The 5237-nt window shown below is 39.2% G+C and overlaps 1 pseudogene; it reads right to left on the minus strand.

The window, feature by feature from the left end:
- Positions 1-2247: 2247 nt before the first annotated feature.
- On the minus strand, positions 2248-4323 carry LOC144370644 (melanoma inhibitory activity protein 2 pseudogene; annotated as a pseudogene).
- Between the last annotated feature and the right edge of the window lie 914 nt (positions 4324-5237).

A 5237-nucleotide genomic window follows, 5' to 3' on the forward strand; every position in this document is an offset into this window, starting at 1 on the left:
AAGCCTAGAACCATGTGGTCTTGGTAATTACTAAAAACAATGATTCAGAGTCTTCTACTTCACAAACTGTAAACAGGATTCTTTTAACAAATATCAGTACTCCGGTGTCCACAGCATTTTTGAGAAATATTGATATCCCTCAATATATGAATCTACTGTGTTTCAGTCAAATTCTATTGTTCCCAAGTCCTCTATTGTGGAAGAGCAGATGCTAGCAAGGACTAGAATATATTTCAGGCCTTTGAGAAGACCACTATAGAATGAAAGAATTCCCATCATGAATAGAACATTCAGAAATAATTTAGGTCTAATTGTTGTTGGTTATCCATGTTTTTCTTTGAGAATGGAGATATACTCAATTCCTTTTTTTGGTGATTGTTAGTGGTTATTTCAACTTACTGGTATACCTACTAGATTCATTCATTGGTGCTATATGTGTCCTCATAAATAATGAAGGAAATAGTATACTTTACTTATGACAGCTCAAATGTCGGAACAAAGATTGTCCTTTAGTTGTGGAAATTTTGATTCTTACACTAGCAGGCAGGCATCTATCATTTAGGTAATTGCCTATAAGTACATACTGTACATTCTAATTTCATTTTTGGGCTCAATATTTTTAATGCCTTAATGCAATTCTGAATTTCATGAAAATGGGCATAAAATATAAAAGACAGGGAATGGGGTGTTGGGTCAGTGGCACAGCACTCACTCACTTAGCATATGCAAGATACTGAGTAGGATCCTCAGAATCACATAAAAATTAATTAATTAATTGAGTGATTAATTTATTAAAGGTAGAAGAAGAACTCAAAGATGAAGAACACGAAGAAGAATAGGAAGAAGAAGAAGAAGAAGAAGAAGAAGAAGAAGAAGAAGAAGAAGAAGAAGAAGAAGAAGAAGAAGAGGAGGAGGAGGAGGAGGAGGAGGAGGAGGAGGAGGAGGAAGAGGAAGAAGAAGAAGAAGAAGAAGAAGAAGAAGAAGAAGAAGAAGAAGAAGAAGAAAGAAGAAGAAAGAAGAAGAAGAAGAAGAAGAAGAAGAAGAAGAAGAAGAAGAAGAAGAAGAAGAAGAAGAAGAAGAAGAAGAAGAAGTAGTAGTAGTAGTAGTAGTCAATGATGACTCAGGGAAAATGACAATAGAGTGAGTTTAAATTTTGGTTTCCAATTCCAAAATGTTTCTTCAGAACTGCACTTTTTAAAATATTTCAGATCTCCTACTTTTATGACATGTTTAATAGTGTTTTTTGGATTAATCTTAATATGCTGTAGTTATTCTTTTAAGGAAAAACCAGCTGACATGCCCCACAAGACTGTAAATCAATGAAAATCTTTCATTAAGCAAAAGTTCCTTTCACATTTGCTACAATCATAGTAAATACACTTCTTTGTATAAAGGGACTATCTTTGTTGGGCATTTAAAATATCCCAATAAACTATATGTCATAACTGAAAATCTCATTGTTGTTTATGGAATCATGGATTAATCAAATTCAATGCTGTACACTTTAGAGTACAATAGAAGGGAACTCAAAGATGAAGAACACAAAAAAAATAGGAAGAAGAAGAACAAGGAGAAGGAGAAGGAGGAGGAGGAGGAGGAGGAGGAGGAGGAGGAGGAGGAGGAGAAGGGAGGAAGAAGAAGAAGAAGTCATCAAGATGACTCAGGGAAAATGGGAACAGAGTGAGTTTAAATTGTGGTTTCCAATTCCAAAATGTTTCCTGAGAACTGCAACTTTCTTTGTATTTGAGATCTCCTACTTCCATGACATGTTTAGTAGTGTTTTCTGGCTTACTCTTAATATGCTCTAGTTATTGTTTTCTGGGAAAACTAGTTGACATGCCCCACAAGACTGAAAATCAATGAAAATCTTTCATTAAGCATAAAGTTCCTTTCACATTTGCTACAATCATAGTAAATACACTTCTTTGTATAAAGGGACTGAATTTGTTGGGCATTTAAAATATCCCCAAAGGCTAGATGACATACATGAAAATCCCATTGTTGTTTATAGAATAGTGGATTAATCAAATTCAATGCTGTAATCTTTAGAGTAAAATAGAATGGAAATAATTTACTCATAGTATCATATTTAAACCATCTTTATTTCCAAAATACTATCCTAAGAATTATAGTTTTATTTAGCTTCAGTCGGAGCAAAAGTATAATCACTTACTTAAGTAAAAGCAATTACTTAAAAACTAAAAATGAGAGGTAAGTCAAATTACTTTTGAAGAGAGACCAAAAACATCAGGTTTCTTGTTGATGTTCAGTAGCAGGCTCACCTGAAGGTGGAATAAAGCCTGAAGGGCACTCACTTCTACTTTCAGAATACAGGGGTGGGGGGAGGAAATCCAGCTCTTGAGGTAAGGTCATGAGGAATATACCTCCATTCATAGACATCTGGCATTGCAAAAAATGGAGGGGGTGGTGGGCCCGGTGGAAAATAATCTCGAGGTGCCCCATACCTGTTTCCTTGAGGAGGCGGAGGGGAAAATGGTCCTCTTCTCATGAACTGACTCCTCGGGTCCACAGGAAACAATTCACCTCTGACTGGAGGAAAAGGTGCCAACAATGAGCCAGAGCCAGCTGCTTGGTTTTCAGCAGGGAGAGATGATTCGGGGACATTGGAATCATCAAGATTGATTTTGGTCTCCTTTCTACTGGATTGACTTTCTGAAGACATAGGCCCATCCTCTTTATCCAAAGAAGGCAGATTAGAACCTCTGAGTTCTGCTGGTCGCGATGGTCTACCATAATTCGAATAACATCCACCTTGCCAAGGAGGACCCAATGGTGAGGGACCGTTGGGGGAATGCTTTCAGCCCAATGCTGCATTTGAAACACCAAGTGCACAGGGATCTTCCTCTACAAGTTCAAATTGAAGCTCCCTTTCAGTTAACTTTTTTCTGTTGCGAGCGTTTTGTTTCATGAAATAATGGAGGTTTCTTTCAGCAATCCAAGCCGCCAACTCACTCTCATGTGCTTTTTTCTCACAGTAAATAATCTTCCCCTGACAGGACTGAATGGTTCTCTCCAATTCTTCTTGAAGATATTTGGCTCGCTTTCTGTAGGTCTCCAGCTCTTCTCTTGTATGGCCCATCTCTTCTTAGACCTTGGAAAGTTTCTCCTCTTGCCCCACCCGGTAATTTTCCTCTACTCTGAGTTTCCCATGGAGTTTCATCATATTTTCTTGATAGAATTCCATCATGACTTTAAATTTCTGCTGAAGGTTCTCATTCTCACCTTCAAGCCATGTATTTTCTGATACAAGGTTGCCTGTTCAGTCTTCAGACTTCTAATCTGTTCTCTAAGGTCTTCCTTTGTTTTCTCTACTTCAGATAATAAAGCACAAGTTTGATATCTTTGTCCTTCTAATGTTTCTAAGGAGGCCTTTAGCTTAGCACCATCAACCAGTTTCTTCAAAGCTCCTTTGGGCTCATCATCCAAGTGAGCACCAATTCCTGATTCACTCGTCATTCCCCATTCCAAATTCCCAATGTCTGTTTGGGCTTCCTTGGTTGGAGAAGACCTATCTTTCATCTTCAGCAAGCCTTCAGTAAGAGACTCCATGTGATTTTCTTTATCAGTTTGAACTTGTTTTGCATAGAATTGAGAGTCTTCCAATGTGGTGCTCTCTTTACATTGGACATGTCCTTGTTCCCTCCATGCTTCAGCGTCTCCTTGTAAGATGGGTTTCTGACTTTGCTGAAGCTGGGAACGTTCATCCAAGGCTTCCTTCATTGCCAGCTGAAGTCCTTCCTCACTCATTTGAAGCAGTCTCAAGTTTGTTTTAGTTTCAGCTATTTGTGATCTGACTGATTCTGATTCACCTTCAAAGGACTTTATCCTTCTCGATATATCTGCCATGATTTCGTCCTGTTTACAATGTTTGGCCTTTTGTTCTTTTAGCTCTTTTTCTAGAAAGAGTCTTTCATCCCCATGGCTCAGTTTGGACCTATGCAGCTTTTCATAGGTTGCCTCCAAATTTGGGACGTCTCTTAGACCCTTCTCAGAATTGCTGCCCTTTAAAGTTGACTCTAAGCCTTCAAGCTCTTTTTGAACAAGGCTAACTTTCTCAAGTAGTTCACATTTTTCTTCAATTCTTCTGGAAAGTTTTAAAGCCAGCTGTTTTTCTCTTCCCACATAAAGCCTGCTTCTAACACACTGAAAACTTCTCCACAAAAACAAGAGAAGAGCAAAACATCCAATAGCTCTACACATCACCAACTCCCAAGGAACATCATAAGGATTAGGGCCTGGCTTCATGTCTTCAGACAATGCTGCCCAAACCCTGCCTACTTCTTCCAGGACCACCCACTAATATGGCTGTAGGGCAGTCCTTGGTGCCTCCATCAAGCTAAGTTGGCTTTGGCTCTTGCCACGACAATCACAGCCTGCCCAGGCAGGCCAACATAGGCTGTGAACACTCAGGTGTTTGGTGAGGAACTCAAACCTGCATCAGGCAACGGAACAGACCACTGAAAACCCCTGCAAGGGGGGGTTGTGAAGGTGGGGAGCTGGGGGGAAGGACTCCCAGGAGCCTTGTGGTGCTCAAGTGCCCATCAGGGGAGTCTTGGCCCATTTCTTCCCTAACCAGTGCATCCTGAAGTGTCACGGGTTCAGGTCACTTCCACTCCAGCCAGACAGGAGTCCTCTCTATGCCTCCCATCCCTGAGTTTGATTTAGGCCAGGCCAAGGTGGAGCTTCTTAAGTTTCTATACAGTAATAATACCACTCAGTTTGATGTCATGCAAATTCTAAAGCTTTCTAAACTGTCTCAACAGATTTTATGTCATATATTTATATTTGTACTGCTTGCCCTTTTGCTTTAATGACCCATTGCTTTTTCTGCTTTTGTTCTCTCCCTTTTTTCTTCCTTCCTTTCTTCCTCCCTCCTTTCTTCATTTTTTCCTTTTTTTCTTCCTTCTTTACTTCCTCCCTTCTTCCCTCCCTTCCTTCTTTTTTCTCCCTTCCCTCCCTTTTCTTTTCTTGCAGTATTGGGCTTTAAACTCCAAGGCCTTCTGCATGCTATATCCCCAGACCTGCTGACTCTTTCTAGGAAGGTCATTTGAATTATTTCTAAAGAAGAAAACTATCATGATACACTTCTTTCTTTCTTTCTTTCTTTCTTTCTTTCTTTCTTTCTTTCTTTCTTTCTTTCTTTCTTTCTTTCTTTTTAAAGCTGGTTTAATGACTTTTCTTTTTTTTAAGTTCACCCATAACATTGTTTTTTTTTT

The sequence above is a fragment of the Ictidomys tridecemlineatus genome, chromosome 14 (genome assembly GCF_052094955.1).
Source record: "Ictidomys tridecemlineatus isolate mIctTri1 chromosome 14, mIctTri1.hap1, whole genome shotgun sequence".
NCBI lineage: Eukaryota > Metazoa > Chordata > Mammalia > Rodentia > Sciuridae > Ictidomys > Ictidomys tridecemlineatus.